At 34.8% G+C, this 26,284-nt stretch overlaps 1 long non-coding RNA gene across 3 annotated transcripts; it reads right to left on the bottom strand.

Annotated features, from left to right (window-relative positions):
* Positions 1–1,811: 1,811 nt before the first annotated feature.
* LOC126706676 (uncharacterized) lies at positions 1,812–18,985 on the bottom strand. Of its 3 annotated transcripts, XR_007648682.1 has the most exons (4): positions 18,706–18,985; positions 18,494–18,601; positions 11,817–12,047; positions 1,813–3,095 (listed from the first exon to the last, which is right to left on the bottom strand). It is a non-coding gene; the product is annotated as an uncharacterized LOC126706676 (long non-coding RNA). The 3 variants fall into 3 exon arrangements; XR_007648681.1 differs by having other exon boundaries at positions 1,812–3,095; positions 11,817–11,918; positions 18,494–18,985; XR_007648680.1 differs by having other exon boundaries at positions 1,812–3,095; positions 18,494–18,985.
* Positions 18,986–26,284: the final 7,299 nt, after the last annotated feature.

Consider the following 26,284-nt stretch of genomic DNA (forward strand, 5'->3'; position numbering starts at 1 on the left):
ACAAGACCTTTAGGACCAAAAACCAACAAAGCCACCACCCTAATGACTAGAGCCTCATGTGCTCCAACCCCAAACAGAGATGCGTAAACCACCTTACCCTTATATCTTCCTTTCCTATCTGCACCACCATCATTTCAATTTCAAAAGAAAGCAAAGCACACATTCCAAATGGATTCAATTGACTTTAAAAAAAAAAAAAAAAAAAAAAAAAAAAAAAAAAAAAATCAGAAACCTAGATGAGAAAAAGTACCTGACTTGAGAGGCTTTGGAGTGATTGAGATACCTAGATGCTTTAAACCACTCCATGGGGAGAAAACACCGAGCCCCAGTGGAGGAAACCATGTGGAAAGATGAAATTTTGGGGTTTTGAGATGTGAAAATAGGGAAGAAAATGAGGTATAGATTGATGATTTTGTAGTAAAACATGAAGATGAGAAAGTGGGGTACAGATTGCTAAGGCCATGACCATATGTGTGGTAATTTGAAAAATTATTCTTACACTAATAGTGTCGATTTGGTGATACTTTTGAACAAGAGAAGTAACAAGACTGAAATAAAAATTTTATTCATACATGATCAATTGTAAAACCTTTTGGTGATAGTGCTCGATTCATAAATGGCCCAGACAACCATGAGATTCACACTCTTCTCTTCAATTTCAGTTAACTTTATTTCTCTTTGGGCAGGTTCCTATTATTCCCTTATGCTCTATCCCAATACATTTATCCTTAATTATCCAAAAGAACAAAACAGAAATTTTATTTTATGCATATAATTTATAGCATAACAAGCCAATTGGGCTTAACTAACAGCTAACAGCAAACATCCTCTGCATCAGAAATGCTCACATATATCTACTTTTACCTATGAATGATACTGTCTTGACTATAACAACTCTTGAAGCCTATCCTTACCCCATTTACAACATGAATCTCTCTAAAAACAACCAAGTCAATTACACTATGGAGTATCCATATTTTTTTGTTGACAAGAGTCCAATTTAGCAGACCCAATGCAACAGAGATAACAGCAGTAATCATGCTGCACTCTCTTGGAAAGAGGCCAATTTAGCAAACCCAATATATAGACAAGATCGTCTCATTAATAACTATGGTATGTAGATCGTTGCAAATGTACTGAGTTTAAAGTCTCATCATTATCTTTTACTATCTTTATCCTTATATATATACAAATATAAGAAAATATTGAACATGGTCCTATGACCTGTCACAAATTGTTTGGTAGATAGGTAATTTATTAGTGCCTTCTATATGATTGTGAACATACTTGCGTTCATTTCAAAAAAAATTGTAGGCCTGAAACATAAGAGGAAACGATATTGACAGAAGAAATAGATTGTTTGCAGTGGACATGCGTATTACATTGTTGCTTGTTTTGAACAAAAGTCTTCTATATAACATATATTATGTTCATATGAGAAATATAAACTATTGCATATTAGATTATGATGAAGTTAAACTTGATACTGAACTTGCGTCTTTGTGCAAATTACATTAAACAGTCAGTAAATTCAATGTGTAATGATATTGACGCGGGCTTAGGTTCCGAAATGCGGATTGTTCGTGGCTTGAGAGCAAGCATGAGGATTTAGAATGAGTGAAATGAGAACCGATACAAGCTTTTCAGATCAATGTGGTTTTTTTGAATGGTGTATTCCCTTGAAGACACCATTGTCATATGCGGAAGATTTCCAGCAACTACAAATAGAATTGTGTGTATTGCGAGAGGAATTGAAGGCCGTGCATGACAAGGTCCATCCCATTGTTGAGACTAAAAGAATCATGAAGATTATGTTCATTGGATAGTGCCTGTTATGCATAGTTGTTGCACTACTGCTCATTACGACAACGGTGTAAAAGAAAGTGATGTGATGACCACTTTGTTTTTGCTTTCTAAGCATATTTGTCTATTATGTACGATTCGTTATCAAACTGGCATGGATACATAGGACCATTTTAATAACGTGGTTGTGTAATATTTTTGGACATAGTAGCCTCTTGTATTTTGTTAGTGCTAGCTATATGATTCTTTGAAAAGTTGTTTAAGCTCAAATGTTTTACATGTTCACTATGCACCAAGAAGCATTTTTGGGTAGAGGATTTCCTGGAAGATGACAGTAGCAAGCCAGAGAGTTACTAGAAGGAGAAGAAAAAAATCCAAACATTTCATTCACTCTAGAGTCTTGACATTCAGTATTAGTTTCATTTTATATTTGGTACTTATATTGCATTATATCAATCATTGATTGTGTAGTTGGTATCATTCGATTGTTCTTAATACTGTTTTGTTTGTTGAAACCTTTGGTCAATTTTTGAACTTTTTAGATTCTATTGATGTGTTTTGTGCTTGGTGTGTTATTAGTGATGTGTTTTGTTCACAAAAAAAGAAGTATTTGAAAGATAGGTAGTTTTCAATAATTGGCACTATCCTTTTCAGAATACTCTTGTTTCAATAATAACAATCTGCCAGTATCTGTACACTTCTCTTGTAAGGTAGATTTTGATTTTTTGGAATGACTGATATTAAAGGTTATAAAAAATAATTACATAGTATTTGAAAAATGGCATTGAAAGCTTTCTCATAACTGAATAGCAAGAACAATAGTACAAAATAAAAGTACAACAATTTGCAAATTACATGGCCATATTTTCCACAAATACTTCCTCCCAAAAAAATCAACCACGGTTAGCTGTCACAATACTCAGTCATGGCTCGTTGTGTCCAAAGATTAAATGCTTCTTCATTCCCTCCACTTTCGACTCGTGCATCTCCTACTATGCTTGCATTGCATCTTTCCATGTCTAATTCTTCTCACGCATGGAACATTTTGCCCGACCGGTTATACATGCGTATGAAGTTATGCACTACACAGCACGCGGTGACAATGAGTCGTTGTTTAGACTGTGAGAAGGAGTGCATTTCATTTAGAATCAAGAACGTTGCCTTCAACATGCCCAAGCACCGTTCAATCACCATTCGCAATGATGAATGCCTATAATTAAACAACTCTTACGGGGTTGTAGCTTGCCTGTTTGCACCTTGATATTCTTGGGCATGGTATTATACAGATTTTTCTGGTGGGAGGAATGTAGTGTGTTAGGTTCTAAGGATTTAGGATCTAAATGTTTTAAAACTTCAATATGTAATGTTGGCAAACCATGATAAAACTTAGAGTCTAGATTTAGACTGCTTAAAGTATGTTTATTATGAAGTTGGAATTGAGTAATTGCAGAAAATTACTATTCACTTTTTGCAAGGCTCAATCAATCGAAAATTAGACTCGATCGATCGAAGCTATGCAGAATGTTTTTCTGCAGAATTTTCCAATTCAGCCCAAGCCCATATGACGTGTAGGGTTTTATGTTTTGCCTCAAGTATAAAAGGAAAAACTCTAGTCACGTTTTCAAGTTGTTGTTTATGTTGTGTGTGTGAATCTCTTGTAAAATCTAGAGGTGTTTGCCTTCATACATAGGGTTATAAAGATTAAGATTGATGTCGAGAGCTTGATGATCGTTTTAGTTGCTGCATAAAGAACTTAAAGAAAAACACAAGTGGGAGTACTTGTGGTTGTTGTGAATCCAAGAAAAAAGTAATCCATGGACTTGGAGTTGTCACGTGGTGGTGATAGTAAATTTTCTACTCAATGTAGCAATAGGATGTTAGTAGTCTAAGTCACTATTGTAAAACTTCAATTCTTTCATAGGGGGTTTGTTTTACCTTGAGAATAGCTAGGTTAAATTCTCCCCCGATTTTTTACTGATTTGGTTTTCCTAGGTTATCATATCGTTGTGTTCTTTATTTTCTGCATTGTTTACATGATATGATATACTTCTATAATTTATCTAAGTAATCACTTGGCTGAATATCTAGGTTAATCAACTTGTGTTTTAAGAGGTCTAAAAACGTACAAGTAGTATCAGAGTGGGTTAGCTCTAGTATTTAGATCCTTTGATCTAAGAGTTGATCTTTAACCTCTGTTGTAATGGAACACGGTCACTCTCTTGTGATCCCACCTCATTTTGATGGGAACAACTATGCTTACTAGAAAGTAAGGATGAAAGCATTCCTAAAATCTATTGATGAGAGAGTTTGGAATTTCGTTGAGTACAAATGAGAGAAGCCCACTACTCTAGTTAGTGAGTGGCAAACTTCTGGGAAAGAAGTAGCCACTTTTAATAGCAAAGTTATGAATGCTATTTATAATACTATTTTTATGGAGGAATTCAAGAGAATCTCTAATGTTGAGGTTGCTCATACTACATGTAATATTCTCTAGACTCTGCATGAAGGCACAAAGGCAATTAAGATTAACAAACTGCAACAATTAACTACTAGGTTTGAAAGTATTAGAATGTCTGATGATGAATGTTTTGATGAATTCTATACTAAACTGAATGATATTGTTAACTCTGCTTATAATTTGGGTGAAATCTATGATTAACCTAAAATTATTAGGAAGATACTTAGATCTTTGATTGAGGACTTCAGATCCAAAGTGATTGCCATAACTGAAAGTAAGGATGTAGACTCCATTCTTGTTGATGAACTTGTAGGATCTCTCCAGTCCTATGAGTTAGACCTAGCCAAGACAAGTAAATCCAGATCAATGGCTCTTAAGTCAGTTGATGATATTGATGTGAATGGATTTGATGATGAACTCTCTGCTATAGAGATTGCATATCTTGCCAAGAACTTTAGAAACTTTCTTAGGAACAGCAACAGAAGGGCAAGAGGTAAAAACAATGCTGAACCTAGAAATTTTAGGAGGAATGATCCCACTAAAGTAAACAATACTGAGAAACCTAAAGAGAAAGTAGGTTAATGGGTCAACAATGTTTTGGTTGTCAAAGGTATGCTCATATGAAATTAGAATGTCCTACATTCTTGAGATCAAAAGATAAGGCTATAGCTGTAACCTTTAGTGATGATGAAGTTTCTGATCATGAGTCTGGTAGTGATGAGGATGAAAACTTCATTGCTTTCATAACTACTGCTGTAATTGATGAAAGTGTTGTTGTTGATGAGAACCCTTTTGATGGGGAGCTCTCTGAGAATGCTGATTTGCAAGAAGCCTATAATAAGCTTTGCAAGGTTGTTGCAAAGGATGCTATGAATGCTGATTTAGGTTTGCAGAAAATTGCTTCTCTTGAACTTGATAAGAAAAATTTGCTCTTAAAATTGTTTAATGCTAATGAATTGCTCGATAAAGTAAAGATTGAGAACATGTTATTGCTTAATAAAATTAAAAATTTGGAACTTGAATTATTTGTTGCTAGAGAACAAACAAATAGGTCTGCTAGTTCCAAACTTGAACACATGTTGAGTATTCAAAAGTCTCCCTTAGACAAAACTGGTCTAAATTTTGAAGATAACATCTCTGTGCCTAAGACTCATTCCACAAACTTTGTTTTTTCTTCTGAGCCTTCCGTGAGTGAGATTGTCAAACCAGTAGAAGTTATACTTCCTAGGAAGATTAGGGTTGATCTTAAAGAGTCTAAGTCTAAGAATTCCACCCTTCCTAAGGATAAGTTACATGATAGACTTGCATGAGTTTGTCATTTTTGTGGTAAGTTTGGGCACATTCGTCTAAATTGTTTCAAGTTGCAAGCTGCTAAGTGAGCAAATAAGCCAAAAGTACATGTGCCTCAAGCACAAATCGCTAGAGAACAAACAAATAGGTCTGCTAGTTCCAAACTTGAACACATGTTGAGTATTTAGAAGTCTCCCTTAGACAAAACTGGTTTCACCTCCTAGGAAGATTAGGGTTGATCTTAAAGAATCTAAGTCTAAGAATTTCACCCTTCCTAAGGATAAGTTGCATGATAGACCTGCATGGGTTTGTCATTTTTGTAATAAGTTTGGGCACATTTGTCTAAATTGTTTCAAGTTGCAAGCTACTAAGCGAGCAAATAAGCCAAAAGTACATGTGCCTCGAGTACAAGATCTTATAGTACTTATTGGTGAGTTGGTAAAGGCTTTAAACATTTATTCAAATCCTGGAGTTGCTCATCATTCTAATATGAATAATAACTCCAATGAAAAAGTTGCATCTAAAAAGTTTTGGATGCAAAAGGTTCGATCTAATTGAGTCTTTCTAACATGGTCTTTGTGCTTCATCTCTCTATTCTTTGTGACCATTCTTCTTTGTTGCCTTTGTTTTATTTGTTTCTAGGATTTGCATTGCATAACATTCATGCATTTCATGCTAGGTTATTTTTTTTTTTTTTTTTTTCAAAAAAAAAAGAAGCAAGGAGGAAAAGGAAAGAAAAATGTATTTTGCATTATTTTTCTTGGATTTGAAATCAAGATTGGCCATATTATCTTTACATAACATGTTTATATACCTTGTTTAGCTAAAATGAGTTTATTTTGTTGCACTTTACTAGTTTGAACTTTGTAGTGCATGTTGTGTGGGAGTTGTTTATAGTTTTTGATCATATGATCTTGATCTTGAAATCACATGCTTTTGATTGTAAGGACTAAAAAATCCTAAGAAAAAGGCATAAATAACCATCTTACCACTGTTTACTAGCCAATCATGAATACTTTAGTGCATATCATATGATATTGTCCTCGAGAAAGTGTAGCACATGCACAAAAAGAATAAAGGATATAGCCTCGACTTATAATAAAATTCAAATTGAAATAAAATTGGTGTGTACATTATCTTAGCTATCTTAATAAGTTTCAAATCAAATAAAATTGGTGTGTACATTATGAGGCAAATCAAGAAACTTCCATGATTGCAAACTTGTTTTCTAAGAGATGTGAGAGTTATATGATGTAACTCTTTAGGTAATAGTCACTTTCAAACTTATGTGATGAATTTTATAGAAATTATGATTGATCACTATTTACTTATCACCTCACATGTATCTCAAGCTATTCTAGTTGCACACAATACACAAATTACTCTTTGCTAAACTTAGTACATTATATTGTGTGTGATCTTGTTGTGGCCATCCAAGATTAACAATTCCTTGATTTTAATGCAAAATGTGTTTGAAGATTGAGATTTGAGGACAAATTGATTGAAAATCTTGTTTTTGGAAGATCTAGGTTAAATTCAAGGGTTTTTGAAAAACTTTTCATCTCATACTCATGCATTCCATTCATAAAACATTGTGTTTTGAGGAGTTTCTGCATTAAAATGCTCTTTTAAAAAAAAAATTTTAATTTTTCCAGATTTTCAATTGATCGAACTTGTTGCTCGACCAATCGAAATTGCAATAAAAAACTTGATTTGAATCTGCCTGGCTCGATCGCTACTTGATTGATGTTGGATTGATCAAATGTGATTTTCGATCGATTGAATCTATTTTTTGACCGATCGAAAATCGGTCAGTGAGTTTTTAAAAAGGTTTTTCTCTCATGTGTTCATCACACTGTTCATAACTTTTTCAAAAGTTCTTTGACTTCTCTTGCTCGACTGATCCAATCTCAGCATTTTTTTGTCATTTTCTTCCTAAATTCTCTCAATGTTTTTGTCTTCTTGTGCTGGTAAGACATTTCTACCCCTTCTTTTTTCATTTTATTCACATATTTCATGCATTTTAGGTGTAATTTTCGACCTTTATGATTTTTGGGGTTTTTGATTTTTGAGTGGGTGTCTGTCCAAATTGATTCATGGGTTTTTTGTCTCTAGATGCTGTTAATTTGATTCTTATGCTTTAATTTGAAATTCTAGGACTTGAAACTACATGAATTTGGAGATTTTGTTCAATTGGACTTAATTTGGTAAAATTGACTTGTGAAATTGATTAATTATGTCATTATATGATGATTTCTATCTAATGTAATAGTTAATTACTCAATTTGGTTAAATTTTTGAAAGTGGGTTTTCAAAATTTGGGGTTTTTGTTATAAACTCTATGTTCAAGTCAATTCTTGGTTTTTAAAGTATAATTGGATTGTTCTTAATGCATTAGAGCATGCATCATTTGTTTATTCTGTTCATGCATCATATAGAGTGATATTTTCTATTGTATTTTTCTCTTTAACCTTGTCTGATGCAATTCGCCCTTGGTTTTCTTTGTTTTCTTTCTTTGGTTTCTTTTCTGTCTATTCTTTCCAACCCTTAGCATCATGGTTAGGAAGACTAGAGCCCATAGGACATCTCCTCCTCTCTACTCCAGCCTTTAACCGTGATAGGTTTCAAACTGAGAAAAACCAAGAAACTTATGAGAAGTTGAACATCTTTAGATTAGTTTGGGCTAAGAGGAAGGTTGTGTTGGATGAGCTAGATCCAGAAATTAGGAGGAACTTTGAGCGTAGGGTAGACATGGCAAAACAGGTCAGAATTTTCTGACCCGGCCCGAACCCGATTTTTTTGACTCGAAGCAAAAATGGGTTGACCCGTGACCCGACCTGTGTTTTTTACGAGTCAACTCGACCCGACCTGCGACCTGACCCGAACCCGAACCATTTTTTTAAACTTTTTTTTTTGGTAAAAAAATAGTAAAATTAAGACAATATTGGTTTAATTGTTTATTGTGAGTTTTAAGGAAACAATTGATGCATTTACATAACTGTATGCAAATTAATTGAAAGATAAATGATTGAGCATTCTGTAATGAGTAAAGATTTTTAAATATCAAATAGTAAAGTACATGCCAAGATAATCTGGTTACAATAGAGTTAAAAACATAGAATTAAAATTGTAGACATGTGTGAGAAACATTCACAAGTGTGAAAATAGTGAAGCTAAAGTATCAAATTATCATAAATTATGAATGCTTATACCTATTTTTTTAACCATTTATGTCCAAAATAAATGACTTTTCAAAATAAATTATGATATTTCCTAGTGTGTGTGTTGCTTAACAATGATATGATATTCATAAAAGAGACCATGTATAAATAAGTAAGCAATCAAACTTTAATGTATATCTCAATTGAAATAGAGTGTCAACCACAATTGATAATAGATTATAAAATTAATTTTTAAGATTGTAAATTTCTTATATGTTTTTACTCTTTATCAAATGGGTTATCCAATAAGTCATTTGTAATTTTGTTTTATATTTTGGAATGTTGATATTGTGTAGAAATAAAACTTATGTATTTGTTTTACTTATCTTTGTATTATTTTGTTTTAGATAGCAATGTTAAGATTTGTATAATTTTAAAATTATTGAATAAGTATTAATAAGTTTAACTGAGTTCATTCTTAATATAAGTGGTGAATTCAAAGTAATGCATTTTACATTAAGTAATTTGTTGCATAACTTTTCAAATGGCAAATACATGTTGTTTTCTTTAAAAAAAAAAAATTCATGTAAAAAATACGGGTCAACCCAACCCGACCCGACCCGCAATCCAATTGACCCGAACCCGTTTTTAACCCACTTAAAATGACCCGTGACCCGTTTGACCCGCAACCCGATTGACCCGACCCAAACCCGACCCGACCCGCTCGTTTTGCCATGTCTAGCGTAAGGGCTGGTTACCTTTGTTAGATATAGATCATCCTCATCTGGCTACCTTGATTAGAGAGTTCTACTCGAACCTCTCTGTACACTTCAATGATTCTAACACTCAGTTTGTGAAAAGTTAGATACGGGGTGAAGAGTATGTCATTACTCCTTTGGTAGTGGTCTCTACTCTTGGGGTGCCTAAGGTACAGCAACCTGTGTACCCTTATGATGATCCCCCTCCTCTTGATGACATTGTGTTATATCTCACTGGTACTTCCATTTAGTGGAATACTGATCCTTGGATTATCTTTCATGAGTTGATCGAGATTCATTACTTGTTTTTTCAGATTTCTTGTCATTCCATTTGGCCCATCCCTCACTTGCACACCATTCCTATTGAGAGATGTGCATTTTTGTATGCCTTTGTGACAGATGCTCTTATGAGTTTTCCTACTCTTTTCATTCGTTCTTTGGTTGAGGTTCATAGGAGTAGTTCTACTACACATGGTCTTTTCTTCTCTGTTTTATTCATCGGATTTTGTTACATCTAGGATTAGATGAGTTTCCTACATCTGAGCCTATACATATTATAGCTCCCATAGGTGCCACATTCCTTAGGCAGAGAACTGCTTAGATGAGAGCTAGCTCTAAACGCCCTCGTGTCGAGTCTTCTTCGGATGTTGCACCTCCTCCTCCTTCTTTAGGTAATCCCACAGCTGAGGAGTATGTTGATTCGACGGTTGTTGTTATTCCTCCACCTTTTACTTCAGGTGATTCTAGCATTCGGAGTATGTTGGATACTGTCATGACTGTTTAGGTGGCTTATGGTCAACTTTTGGTGGATGTACTCATGGAGCTTCAAGCCCTGCGTGCAAATTTGGTGAGCATTAAGCGAACACCTCCACCACCTCCTTTTGATAATGAGTCTTGATTGCCCTTTGGCAATTCGTCACAAGAAGGGGGGGTATATAAGGATGGAGATAGGGGGAGATTTTGAGTTTTTGGAGCTTTAGATTGTATCTAGTTGCTTCATCTTGTATTTTTTTTTTTTTTGGCTTATGATGTATTTATCTTGATGTATTTGTTTTTATGTGTTGTATATGTTAGAAGGAGACATTATATTTTTTTATTTTTGTTTCTTGTTTCACATTGTGCTACATTGGCTATTGATTTATATTATGAGGTTATTCATGATATATGTCTTTTATTTTATGTTTTGTGAAATTAAGAATTTATTTTGTTTTACTTGTATTTTCCACACATGCGTTTATGTGTTTGTTGAGTGTTTCAGGAATATACAGGTTGATTTAGTCGTGCTGCTGTCTACACTTGCAACTGATAGATAGTATGGTTGGGCAATTTTATTGTAATGGACTGTTTTTGTGACTTTGAGCATTTTGTTTCATTATGTGTTTTGTCACGGATTGCCAAAGGGAGAGTTTGTTAGGTTCTAAGGATTTAGGATCTAAATGTTTTAGAACTTCAATATGTAATGTTGGCAAACCATGATAAAAACTTAGAGTCTAGATTTAGACTACTCAAAGTATGTTTATTGTGAAGTTGGAATCGAGTAATTGTAGAAAATTACTATTCACTTTTTGTAAGGCTCGATCGATTGAAAATTAGACTCGATTAATCGAAGCTCGTGCAGAATGTTTTTCTACAGAATTTTCCAACTTAGCCTAAGCTCATATGACGTGTAGGGTTTATGTTTTACCTTAAGTATAAAAGGAAAAACCCTAGTCACATTTTCAGGTTGTTTATGCTCTCTGTGTGAATCTCTTGTGAGATCTAGAGGTGTTTGCTTTCATATATACTTAAGGTTATCAAGATCAAGATTGATGTCAAGAGCTTGATGATTGTTTCAGTTGTTGCATAAAGAGTTTAAAGAAAGACACAAGTGGGAGTACTTGTGGTTGCTGTGAATCCAAGAAAAAAGTAGTCCATGGATTTGGAGCTGTCACGTGGTCATGATAGTAAGTTTTCTACTCGAGGTAGCAATAGGATGTTAGTGGTCTAAGTCGCTATTGTAAAATTTCAATTCTTTCATAGTGAATTTGTTTTACCTTGAAGATAGTTAGGTTAAATCCTCCCCAGGTTTTTTACTGGTTTGGTTTTCCCAGGTTATTATATCGTTGTGTTCTTTATTTTCTGCATTGTTTACATGATATGATATACTTGTGTTAACCTAGTTTTGAATAATTTACCTAAATAATCACTTGGTTGAATATCTGGGTTAATCAACTTGTGTTTTAAGGGGTCTAAAAACGTACAATCCTACAATGAATTGGTATAACCATTGGCATTTAATGATACAAAGACACGAGTAACAACATTAATAACAATAACAATTTTCTTACGTAAATTAGCTTAAATTACCTCTAGGCAGCCAAGAGAACTGGAACTTAGCATGTCCAAGTGCCTCCTGCATCACTCTTGAATCGTTCGCACTTCCCCCCATCCAGCATGCACATACGTAAACTGCATATTAAAGTTGCACGCACATATCACGTTTTGAGATATCTCACTCCTTCTATCTCTAAAGGCGGTGCTCCTATTGGTCGGCACAAAAGCAATGATATGTGTCCCATTACTGGCCCTCACACATCTCTGTTAACAAAATAGTAATGTTTATTGTGTATAGTTAACAAAACAATAATTGATATAATAACAATATACTACTATAAATTGACTAATTTAGAACAATAATTGAATTAATAACAAGATACCACTATAGTATCATACCTTAAACCATAGATAATATTTTTTATTTTTGCGAAGATGATGAGGAAGCTTAGTTGCATTATCATCAGGCCAAATTATTAGGCATCCTAATGAATGAATAGCCCGCAATGCACGATGGAACTACCTTTGAATGGTTTCAAGAGAATCACAATCAGCCTAAAGTTAGTATTATGTCCAACAACGTATTAGAACGTCCCAACCAACTCCTCCATTGACACAATGCTAGTATCCTCCTCTAATAGGTGTAACCTCTTCAACTTATAACACAAATGCTTAAAAATGTGAACATCCATGTGAAATAGTAATGTTTATTGTGTATAGTTAACAAAACAATAATTGATATAATAACAATATACTACTATAAATTGACTAATTTAGAACAATAATTGAATTAATAACAAGATACCACTATAGTATCATACCTTAAACCATAGATAATATTTTTTATTTTTGCGAAGATGATGAGGAAGCTTAGTTGCATTATCATCAGGCCAAATTATTAGGCATCCTAATTAATGAATAGCCCGCAATGCACGATGGAACTACCTTTGAATGGTTTCAAGAGAATCACAATCAGCCTAAAGTTAGTATTATGTCCAACAACGTATTAGAACGTCCCAACCAACTCCTCCATTGACACAATGCCAGTATCCTCCTCTAATAGGTGTAACCTCTTCAACTTATAACACAAATGCTTAAAAATGTGAACATCCATGTGAAATATGTCATAGCAGACCTGGGGATTTCCTTCTAGTACTTCATCTACGTAGGACTTACCACTCAAAATACTAGTGCACCTAGGACTTTTGATGTAGTATTTTTTTGACATAGTCAATACACTACATCATGTAGGTTGTGGCAATCTCGAATTCTACATCACTTTCATTGTGATCTGAATCAGAGTTGGCCATGATTGAATCACACCTATGGGTAACCAATGAGTTCACATAAGCTACTATACTGAGTTAAGTAATATTTTGCTACAAAATATTAATAGTATTGGATAAGTGAATATATTAATATCTCATCCACAAAAGATGCCATTATGTGTGCTACACACATAACCAAACAAGCCCTGATTGAAAATTAAATTTTAGTAATATATATGTGTGTGTGTGTACCAAGCAAGGAGTAAAAGTGTTAGACATTAAAAAAGACAACACTCAAACATTAGTTTGAAGCATAATTGTATTTTTAAACATGGAAATGGAATAAAATTAAAGATGATGTTCAGCCACAACTATCTTGCCGCAACTATCAAAACAGACGACATTGTCAACCACCCCCTTTCTAAGTTGACTACAATCCACTACCAACGAAATCCATTTAAGCCCTTCTCCTGTCTGCCATCATGGCAAAGAAAACGGCTCTAGTTTCGGGATTATGAAACTCCTTTACAACCTTGCAGTAGGTGAAATGATCCACATTTGTGTAAGAGTTGAACACGACAATTGCTTTGTCAATTAAGAACCTATCACCTCCCACAAAAGACTCCTGATTGGGGCATACTGTCAGTGGACCTATTAAGCCTTGCCCTTGACACCTCAATGAAGCCCTTTATAGCCTCAGTCATCTCACTAAGGGAACCTCCTTTCTTCTTTTTTTCCGCTTGAATGAACCGGTTCGATTGGCCACTTTTTAGCACACCTGTTGCTTTGCCCTTCAACTGATGTGGGCAGCTCCTCTAAGTAGTCCCCATTATCAACTTCAACATTCACATGTACCCCGGTCGATAGGAATGCCACATCGAGCTCTCGCTCTTCACCACTATTTGTAGCTGGTTGGGCAGGAGAAATTTGTAAGAAGCCCGAGATAGTGGTGACATTAAAAAGCTGTGCCAATAGCTCGTAGTGTTCAAGCCCATTTTTTTGGAACTCCTTGCATCTATGGCTGGCCTATTAGCAATCGTATATATCAGGTTAAACGCATGCGGTATAGATTTATATAAAAACTACCGTGAATTACTTGGTAATTATTATGTATAACTGTAACACTTACTGCAATTGCATGTGCCCATGCCTTATCACTTCCTACAACCGTCTTCACAACGAGTTCCCATCCCATCCTTGAACATCCAATGTGCTCAAAGAAGCCCCGATGTCTAACCTTCAATCTTTGATATTTCTACCTTTGTTGGTATTTTTAGTAATTTTTATTTATGCGTAGGTTAAACTCGCATTGAATGGATCCCCAAAATCCTTCCTTAAATTGTCCTTGGGGAATATTCCCACTAACCTCCTCTTCCACTAACACATCTATGAAATGCTTCTCTACCGGGAGAGGCCACAATTTTCCATCCTCAGCATCACTTGCGGCATTTGCCATTTAAATAAAGTTTGACATACATAACCAATACACATATATCCAGAACCAGTACACAAATAAACGTATTCGCAATTTATTGAAATCACTTAACAGAATAGAATAACTACATTAATAATCAAACATGAACTTACTAGTTAGTAAACTACCAAGCAGTAGAAGTGAGGCTTTTCTCTCTTCTCTAAGGCAGTAGAAGTGTTTTGGTCCCTTCATTGGAAGGAGAGTTTGTCCTCAGGAGGTAACAAGTGTACCTTCTGAGCTAGTGGTGTTTTGTTTTTTTGGGGTTTGTGGGGAAACACTTTTCTTTTCTTTTTTCTCTTCCAATTTTCCTTCCCATAGAGGAGTTAGCAAATCAATGGACCAACTTTTCCCTTTTAGAAAAGGAAACCGTTGGATTCACCCTGTCCAAGGAACAAAGATCTGGTGAATACTTGCTAGCTACTCATTTCCTTACTCCATGTTTCCTAAATATGGAGGTCATGGCGCGAACTTTCAAACAATTGTGAAGATCTACAAACAGGTTCACAATTTGAAACCAAAATGAACACCGAGTGTTGTTTGTTTTTGATAATCCCAATGATATTGAAAGAATTCTTAAAAACCAACCTTGGAGTTTTGATAAACATCTAGTGATGCTGCAAAGGTACAGTACAGATTGTCCGGTTTGCGATCTGGTTTTTTCAAAAACGTTATCCTGGGTTTAGGTCCATGATATCCCAATTCGGTATATTGCGAAGGAAGTGGCAAAAAACATCTGTGACATTGTTGGGGAAGTTCAAAAATCAGTAGGGGTAGTAACTGATGAAGGTGGACATTTCATTCGGGTTCTAGTAATGATTGATATTACATGGCCCTTATGCCGAAGTAGGGTTATTACACTAGATTGGGTCCAATTCAGATACGAGCACTTACCAAACCTCTGTTTCTGGTGTGGGCGCTTGAATCATGCTGATAAAAACTAAGCCGTGGTTGCAGAGCAAAGGCATGCTAAAAGTGGACCAACAATAGTACAATTCCATTTTGAAGGCTGCCCCATACACGTCTAGTGGAAGAGATGTCATAGTGGTACCTGGTTTCTATGACAATAGACATCCATTCACGAGAAAAGAATTCCAAGTGGCAAGGGAGAAGGCGGAGACAAGGGTGAACAATTCAATGGAGAACCAACTGGAGATGGTTCAGGCAGACATGGAAATCAATGAAGGAGTTATTTCAGATATCAATGCCAATGATTTACCCGTTACAAAGGAGGTTTCCATTAATGCCACGTTATCCCCTGATGATGATTTTGACTTAAATTCGCCAACAGTTGTCAAGGTGTCAACGAATACAAGTAATAAGGGGGAAGCGAAAACTAAGGAAACAAAATTAACTTTGGACTCAATTACTCCCGAGAATTTATTTGATATTCAAATCAAAGAGATTGATGCAAATTTGGCTCGATATGATGAGGATCTGATTATTAAGGGCAATTTGGTAAGGGCCATTAATGGCATGAGTAATCTTGAAGATCCTAATTTGATTCTACCAATTAAAAGCAAGGGCACACGTAAGTCAGCAAGTAACCAAGGAAAAAAAAATTTAGACGTGGCAGCAGCTTCTATTCACACTCAAAGCTCGACAAACCCTAATCCAAAGTGTTCTAAAAAATCAAGAATGTGGACTAAGCAAGTTCGCAAACCTACTCAAGGCAAATGGTATCGACTTCTACAAGCCCATGATTCACCTCCTTCTCAACAGGGGGGAAAAGAAGATAATGGTCTAGGCAAAAGAGCAATGAATGACAACAAAATTCTTCCCAAGTTACCAAAAAAGATGTGGCAAGTTTCTAAGGAGGATGTCACTCAATCACAGATATTGGCAGAGGTTGTTCCACAGCCCTGCCAAAAGCAATGAATCTCTTAGCATTGAACTGTCATGGGCTTGGGAACCCATGTACAAAGGAGAGAGCTTGGTGAAATAATATGGGCAAAAGATCCCTCTGTCATGTTCATAGTCAAAACATGGGCAGACTCAGCAAGGCTAGATCGAACTCTCAGCACTATTAAGTCTTTGAATAACATTGATTCTCTCTTTTTTAAAGTCTTTAAAGCAAGTTTTTTTCCTCACTGTTCTATTTTGGAAGCAAAAGATTCAGTTTCAGGTTTATATGCATGGAAGAGTATATTGAGAAGGAGTGATGTTATCCTTGATGGTGCATGCTGGTGAGTTGGAGATGGTAGAGACATCAAGATTTGGCAGCACCATTGGTTGCCCATAAAACACCCTCCCAAAATTACCTCACAAGTGTGGTAGCCACCCCAATCGGAGGTCTTCACGGTTAACTGCGATGGTGTTGTATTCTCGGAATCAAACAAGTTGGGTCTTGGCGTTGTTGTTTGGAACAACAATGGACAAGTCATCGCTTTGCTATCACAACAACTAAATCAAGCGTATAAGCCCATTGAAGTGGAGGTCATGGCAACCATCAGAGGCCTGGAATTCACAGCAGAGCTGGGCCGGGATAGAGTGGTAGTTGAGGGTGACTCAAGCATCGTGATAAATGGTTTGAAGACAAAGGAACCAGACTTGTCCTCCTATGGTTGGCTTATTTTGTATGTGTGTGTTTCTGAAAACTTTTTTTTTTTTTTTTGAATTATCCTACTCTCATGTTAAGAGAGAGGGTAACAAAGTTGCACATTATTTGGTTAAACTAGTAGTGAATTACCCAGATAATGTAATATTGATGAAGGATGTTCCATCATCAGTTTTCCCTTTTGTTCAGGCTGATTTAGCCTCTATTTTGGAATAAAATAACTCATTGTTTTCCTTCTCCAAAAAAAAAAAAAAACTACCAAGCAGTAGGCATATACTAGAAATTTCAGACTAAATTATAGTATGTGACAGTTTAGAAATTCGGGTTTACTATGAAGATATACCTAGATAAGTTAATCAGAAAGAGATATACTAGAATATATAATAAGAGTATAAAACAAACATAATGTAAGAGTTATATAATTATCCACTATCCACCATCAAAATACACATCATAGACTTTATAGTCAATCCAACTTTAGGAAAATAACATGTGCTTCAGAAAAATTAGAAGGACAAAAAAATGAAAATGCCATAACAAACTTAAAGGTAGAGGTTGACCTTAAAGACTTAAAGGCAACAACAACAGTCCAAAAAAATAAAATAGAAGTATACTCCTCACTCGAAATTTTATGACACAAATTGATTTCGTATGACAACCATAGATTGATTTGTTATAATAGTTGTAAAGCAAACAAACTAATCATAATCTTATCTGTAGTGCAAGTATTACAACATTAATATTAGTCACAGGCTAGCATAAGGTTAATTAATATATAGACCCTACAAGATAAAAAGGAATCTAGAGGCACAAAATATTTTAGAAATGATTATCATATAAAATGTGTGTCTAATCAAAATGCAATATTAGAAATGCATTGTAGTGAGATCAAATGCCTGTGATCAAATTCATTCATTTCTTGTGTTACAAAAAGGTTTTAAGGTATTTTTCTAATGTTAATGCCCACTGCCAAAAAGTATTTAAAGTCCCTTTGTTTGCACATATATAATAAAAGTCATGGTAAAACATCACAGATAGGAATAGAAAACTTGATCAAATGAAGGTGCTTGTTTACTCTCATACAAATCTAGTCTACTTCTCACAATACACTGAACAAATTAAAATGGACATCATACATCAACAATAGCTTCATGAAAAAATATCCAAAGCATAATTACTTAACTAGTTTACACTTACACATACAGAGCAGAAGTATTTTTTTTATACAATTTTTGCATCACAGGGAATAACACAACAACCCAGAGGCCACAAAATGAAGACAAATTATAACAGAACTAGCTACGAAATGATAACAGACAAATTATAACTAGCTACGAAATTATAACAGCACAAACACAAAAATGACGACAAATTAAAATCACATAAGGAATGGTTATAGATGTAGACCACTTACTAGTAAGGGAACACAGTCAAGGGAGGAACAACTCAAGGGAACTGATGAATAGTAGGGCACTAGTGAGGTGGAGGAGGATGTAGTGCCTGATTCCATCTATGTGAAGGACTAAGAGTAAAAATACGTGGTGATGTGGGTTAATGTGATTTGAGGTGAGGTAGGTTAGATGTGAAGGAAAGTTGTGACAAAATTTTGAAAAAATAAATCGTTACCTGACTAAGCCCTAGATGAGTGTGTGGAAGGATCTCAGAGTGGATTTTATGTGGGTGGAGTCAAAATCGTACAAGAAGAGGGGAAGATTATGGGTTGGTGAGCGTTAGGGATCTTTATGAGGGGAAGTTGGGTGATGGGTTCGAATTTATGAGAAAGGGGTGGTTGGGTTTGAGTTATGGCGTTGATGCATTATGAAGGAGAGAGGACTAAGCTGATAGATTAGGGGTGGTTGCGTTTGGAGTTATTGGTCTACTACTGCTGGTTACAGTGTGTAGAAGAAGAGGGGTGAGGCAGGTCTGATGAGAAAAAGAGAAGAGAGAGAAACGGTTTTGTCACATCAACGTGGGCCCCACGGGTTTCGAAATATTTACAGTAGTCTCATTACAAGCATTGTTTGAAGGATCCGGTTAGGGCACATATTAAACTATCCATTTTTTGAAACATTTTCTCGGGAATTGAAAAAATTGTCAACACATTTTCAATTCCCGAGAAGTTTTTTCTAAAAATGATTTATTATTGTGTGCCCTTAAGGCACACATTAACAAAATCCTTGTTTGAAACACAAAAATAGGTCTCAGGTGATTTCCAAAATCAGTGTTTAAAAACCATTTTTTGAACAATATAACTCAAAAAACACTTAAGAAAAAAGCCCTACCAATTAAGATTTTTTTTTTTTTTTTTTGAACAACAGTTTTCAGTATTTAAAAACTGAAAACTGTTGTTTAAAAGTATGTACCAAATAGGCCCTGAGAATGGGAACTTTGGTGTCACTGATGGCACGTAGGTAAAGTATAACTTTTATTTTATTTTATTTTATTTATAAGATTATTTAGTTGTATTATTTAAACAAATCGCGTCCACTATTTTTTTTTTCCACTCTTTGAGTAATTATGATCATATATCGAGTTTGGGTTTAGATGAGTTAAGCATCAATCTATACTTGACCCATTGAGAATGGATTCTTAAATCCTTGAGAGTGATTTTGTTTCCAATTGTTGATCAAAGTTGGTCAACTCCATCAAGTGAAGAAGTAAGATGAGATTGACAACAAAGGGGAAATATGAAAATGCACAAAATGTTGTCGACAATACATGACAAGGTTACGGAAGGGACAATGTCAACTGTGGAGGCATGGCAACTCTAGATTTTACACTAATGTTATAATCTACCCTCCTACAATGGTAGTTTTGGAGAACGTAAACTAAAAATTTGGCTTACCTTCAATGAGATGGGTTTAATTAGTTAATTTTGGCAAGAAGCTAAGGCCCTATTTGGTTTCAAATAGTGGTGTATTCACTTTTCATTTTCTCTTTTTAGTATTTAAATCCTAAAATTGAACATTAAAAAATGACTCATTTTCACATTTGAGGGTGTTTGGTAAGGAATAAGACTGGTAGGGTCATGTGTTTTGGTATTGTCAAACAATGGTAAATTATGCATCTTTTATTGAGTTTTGATGTGTCTTAAAGTTGTAATTGAAGACCAAGTTGAAGACACAAAATTTGCTCAAGAAAAGCTCAAGAAAAACACATTTTCAGCACTTTTTTAGCATGTACCTCGATAGCAGTCTCGATACTACCTTGATTTCTCTTGATAGAAGCTTGAAACCTACTCCCTCCTCGACACAAGTTCGACATCTCCTTGATACATCGAGCTTCGCAGATCAGCAAAAATCAACAACTCAAAAAAACCCATAACTTATTCGTTTGAAGTCCAAATTGAGATTTGTTTGAACCGGTATTTAAAGAACATCATAAGCCATCTATTAGAGGGCTTTTAAGAGAGAGAAACACTTCGTTTATATGGCTCGGGTTTTGTAACAAAGTTTTCTCTATTTCACCATACCAAAGAGTTTCAAAGAAGCCAAAGGCCTTGTAACTGAATTGATACCTTTCCATGTACAAAGTATTTGGGAGGTTTAGGGGGGAAATGGTTCAAACTGCGGAGTTAGCAGCATGTTGTAATTATCACTCTCAAAAAAAAAAAAAAAAAAAAAAAGAGTTTCAAAGTAAATCTAAAGATTCCATTGGTGAAAAAACTGAAGTTATAGTAACCAACACAAACTTGCTACTGTGAAGAAAACCATCAAGAGGTTCTTGAAGTCAATTGGAGGTTCCAATTGTGATTGTGGGTGGAGTGTTCATATATTGGAGAGTTTAGAGGTTCTGAAGCGGTAGAAGGTTTATGGTGTAAGTTCATTTACTAGGTTTGTAGAGTTTAGAGACAAAGATTTTGTACTAGATCTGAAACTTTTCTTTATTATAGTGGATTACTTTTTGGGAAGGTTTTCTCCCAGGTTTTTGGTTTTCTAGGTCATCATGTCTTGTCTTATTTACTATTCTATTGTGCATGATATTGATATATGTTTGTTTGAATGAGGATTATTCATAATAGATCTAATTAACAACTTGGTTTTATAATTTGTTAATTCTATCAACCGAGATCTAAATTTCCCAACAAAGATATTGGGAACCTTCTTCTACATTTATGAAAGGAGGTCTCTAATTGTCCAAGGGTTCCTAAGCCCTCGAACATTCCAACAAATAATGCTCAATACAAAAGATCGAAGATGACGCAAAAGGGTGAAGGGGGTAGACATGGTTTTTGACATTTAGTATTAGGGGCTTTTTTTTTTTTTTTTTTTTTGGAGAATACTAAGTATTTTAATACACACACACAAGGGGAGAGGGAGAAAGGTTTTAAAGAAACTAACAGTGGTGTATATCCAAAAGGGCCTAACTCTTGGATACATAGCACAGACTTTAAATCTCAACTCACACTCGTTTTCCAATGTGGGATTAACCCGCTGTTTTTTTTTTTTTTTTAAATACTAAGTATTTTAATTTTTAACACACACACACAAGGGGAGAGGGGAGAAGGTTTTAAAGAAACTAACAGTGGTGTATTAGGGGCTTTGGTAAGTCTATATGATCAAGTTTTACATTTAGGTGATGGAATTAGTTTAGTGGGATGAGGTTTGTAGTGTCTTGGATAACAACAACTAGAAATTGGTGGATTTTTAGAAAAATATCATTAGGATAGAGCATTATCTGAAGGTGACACATGGTCAATGGCAACAAGAAGTTGGACTTGATAATCATAAACCACCTCCCTATTAACCACCAAAGACAATTAATCATGAGAATTCTCCATGTGAAAAAGTTGCTCACATCTAGGCTATGTTTGTTTTAGGTGTAAATGATTTTCGGAAAATATTTTACACCCGGGTCCATGTTTGGCACCACCTGAAAATAAAGTCAAACTGAAAATATTTTCAGTTTGACCAAAAATATTCCTTGCCAACCCGTAAAATCATTTCTGTTCCCATTTTACCTTTAAATCATTTTCAAAATTACTCACTCCTCACACACTCCTCTCACACACGCACCAACCTCAACTCCACACATAGTCCGACACCAAGCTTCGGCCGCCTAGCCAAGCCAAGGCCAGCCCAACCAAGCCAAGCCTGCCAAGCTCTAGCGAGATTTGCACTGAAATCGCACCCCAGGATCGCACCGATCGTACTAATTGCACCGATCACATTGAGATCGCACCGATTGCACTAAGATCGCACCCCAGGATCGCACCGAGATCGCACCGATCTCTCTCTTTCCCGATCTAGTGCCGCTGTCCTCTGTTGATACTGATCTATCTCTCACTCTCTCTTCCTTCTTCTCTCAATTTGACCGGATTTGATGAATTTTTTTTTGTTGGGTTTTGTTTCTTTTGTGTTTATCTATTGAGAAATGATATTATATATTTGTTTGGAAGCTAAGAAAATGTGAGGAACAAGTAGAAAATGTGTTTTTTATATTATTTTCAAGAATACAACCAAATACCAGAAAATATTTTTCAAAGCATTTTTTGAAATGCAACCAAACACTTGAAAATATTTTCATTTCTCAAAAATATTTTCACCTGAAAATATTTTACATCCGGAAAATATTTTACACTGAAACAAATGCAGCCCTAGATGGCACTAAATACTAAGGAATATCATCATCCACCCTTGCAACCACTAGATTAACTACGATTCCTTCATAATCATTGTAAGAAATAATCAAACCTCTACCGCCGTCGGATTGGAACACATAGAGAAACCCTTAGCGGTAGTCAAGTACCAAGACGCATTTAGCACAACTCATTCCTCAAATTGTGAGCCTAAACGCCCTAACAAGAAGGAAGTGGATAATAGGGAATGATAATTGCTTATCAAGATTAGCAACCATAGGAACAGAAAGTCTAAAAGAATTGGGTATTCCTTTGAAGCCATAAATAAAGAGGACATCAAGATTTTCATGGGATGCAATAGTAATGGAATTGGTTCTCCAGTCATAGCAATTTAGGAAGCACTGGTGGTTGCACTCATGTGTACTAAAGAGTTGAGTTTCCTACACATCATTGTGCTCACAAGAAGCATATATGTGAAACAACTCTGCAGTAATGGGAGAAGACCACACTAGCAAAAACAAGCTATGCTTGCTAACCTGCAGTGCCTAAGACAACAAGGGGTGAAGTTCAGCATGAAGGTTGTTCCTAGAGTGGTCTTGTCTGATGTAGTTGTTATGGTCTCTTTAGCCACAAAAAATGTATATTCATCACAACTGGGCACACCTAGAATTTTGTAATGCTTAACCTGATGTACTACGCTCTAGTTATGTTAATGACATTATCGAAAGAAAAAAAATAGAGAACATTTTGATGTAGATGGAGAATATATGTGTGTGTGTGTGATATGGTCGTAGATGGAGAATAATAATGATATGTAGAGAGTGAGCGAATGATGATAATGACTGGCAAAGTTAGAGAAACTCAGAGAAATCAACTAAGTACATATCTCATAAACAATCATGTAAAAACACCGAAAACAAAGTAATGCTTAATTAACAATCAAAAGGAAAAAAGTAAAAAAAAAAAAAAAAAAAACAAACAAACAAACAAACAAACTGGCAAGATAGTATGCTTGGTAAATGTTTTTTTTTTTTTTTTTTTCAAAAATTAGTTTTTAAGAATTAAAAAAAAAAAAAAATTTCTTGTGTTTTTAAAATAAAAAACACATTTGGTTACTTGGAAAAATAAAATGACAAAATTTAGCTACAAAATTGGTTATAGCTTAAGGCTACAAACTCACTCATTAAAATAAATGTTACTACATATTTTGAAAATCTAACTATTGAATTGCGTTTTTTTATGCTCTTAATACACATATCAAATTTTGTGTCAATCGGATATTACTTACTATATAATCTATAAGTTTATATTTTATTTATAATTTTAAATTACAAAAACTTGCAATTTAAAAAATTTATTGATGATATAGCTAATGATCTTTAATTTTTTTGAAATTTTGCAAGCATAGAGGATATAAGAAGAAGATGTAATCCAATGGTGGATTTGTCAAAATTCACCTCTAATAAAAAGATATTGAGTAAGTTCGTAATTTAAAGCTATAACTAATTTTGTAACTAAACTTTGTTCAAAATAAAATAGTTTTCCAACAATAATTTTTTTTTTGGGTAAATATGTTTGTATATTTTTATTAACTATGACTTATTTGGTAGGATTATAATTGCCACTTGCCAGCAATTAGGAAATGTCCCATGATACTCAATGGCTTAGTCAATTTGGCTAGGTACATTTTAGTATATGGTGCCAACTTAACACATTGCATTTGTAAACTCACATGTTAAAGCAAAATGGGCGTCCACTTTACCATCTGATAAACCATAAGCCTCTAGCTTCATATCAAATAAACTATAGCCATAGGTCAGATAGAGTGATAAACCATAAACCGCAATTCATCTTTTCAATGCTAAGGGAAATGGGCCTACTATTTGCAAACCCAATTCACGGCCTTGTCTAATTCACGGCCTTGTCGCCATTAGGCATCAACGCAAATACTGGCAAGGCAAACATATCAGTAGCAATTGTTTTGGAGCAAGAAAGCAAACAAGTTTACAATTTGATGCCACCCACAACAAATTGAAGCCCCTTGAAACTTATTGCTACCACCAGGAACAAAGGTGATCTTTTTCTCTGAGATCGTCAAGTTCCACGATGTGGAGTGCAGAGAAACAATAAAATAAGGAAACATACTACAAGAACAAAAAATGTATAGGCAACATAAACAAAATGAGAATGAATTCAAAGCACAAATGATAAATAAGGAAATGCACCACAATAGAAAGGGTAGGGAAAACACAAACAATCAGAAAAAAAGGAGGCAAAACGATTACAAAACGAAACAAGAGAGCAATGAAAACTAGAGAAATGAGAAAAATGAACAAGAATTCCTTACGGGCGTTGTTGCATAGAATGGATGATGACCCAGAAGGAAAAGACGAGAAGCCAAAGTAAAAGAACTAATCTATATATATATATATATAAAACCGAAACCTTTGAAACTTCCACAATTTTCCACATCATCATTTTAATTTAAAAAAAATTTAATTTTTAAAACTAAATAGTGAGAGAGTCCTAACAGGAGTCTCTTTTATATATATATATATATATATATATATATAAAAGAGACAAAATCTTTGAAAACCCTATAGCAATCTTCTCTGTCCGTCTCCACTAAGAGAGAAAACCCTAAACTTCAATTTCTATATTATTTTAGATTATATAACCTTAAGTTTTACCTTTTGGAGATGTATGTACAAGTTTTCAATTCCTTTTGTGTGGATATTTTCTCACAGCTGTGGAGTAAGGTATATGCACTATATGTTATCTTATGTTTTCTCTTATGGTGTCATGCTTCTTTGTTTATTAATTAAAGATTATGTTGGAAGCCTATATTATTTGCACCTTCAAAGTGTTCGACAATGTTTGAACCAAATTTTTCATCAATTAGGAAGAATTGGATAAAAAAAACTTAGAAAAACTTTCCATCCTTACTGAAATTGTCTCGCAATAATGACTTTTTTGTTTGTTTTGTTTTTATAATTTGTAGGTTCTGAATGTTTTGATTTTTAATTTTATTGCCTTTTGAAAGTTTGACCATCTAAATTTTTGGGTTCAATTTTTTGCAATATTTGAAACAGTTTAGCAAATTTCAACTGTTATAACTATGGATTATTCTCTTGAAGATAACCTATCTTTCTCTTATATTTCTCTATTTGGTAGTTGATAGAGAAGCGGAAAATAATCCATCTCCAGCTCGTCCAAAGGGTTCGTCCAGAGCTTACAGCGCAGGTTGATCCAAGAGTCAACCCAGAAGAAGGAGAGACGTCCATTAAATAATAGCACCACTCCATAAGTTTAAGTCTCCCATGGACGAAAAGATCGTCCATGAGGTTCGTCCATGAGAAGTCGTCAAATATCCTTGGACGACTAAACCACCTTACACCAGACGGACGAAACCTCAACACTTAGACTTTCAACAACCCTCAACTATCTCGACAAACCCTTCGAATAAGTTAACTTCCATTTAGCAGTTACCATTTTATATCCGTTGAAGGAAGTTTACTCCGGAGTTGTTGGATTCCACAAAACCTGGGGAGGTTATCGAACAAATAACCGCCCCAGGCTCCCTATATAAGGGACCGGTCTGGACCCGACAGAGGTAAGTCTTTTCTC

This window comes from Quercus robur, chromosome 11, assembly GCF_932294415.1.
Source record: "Quercus robur chromosome 11, dhQueRobu3.1, whole genome shotgun sequence".
Classification (NCBI taxonomy): domain Eukaryota; kingdom Viridiplantae; phylum Streptophyta; class Magnoliopsida; order Fagales; family Fagaceae; genus Quercus; species Quercus robur.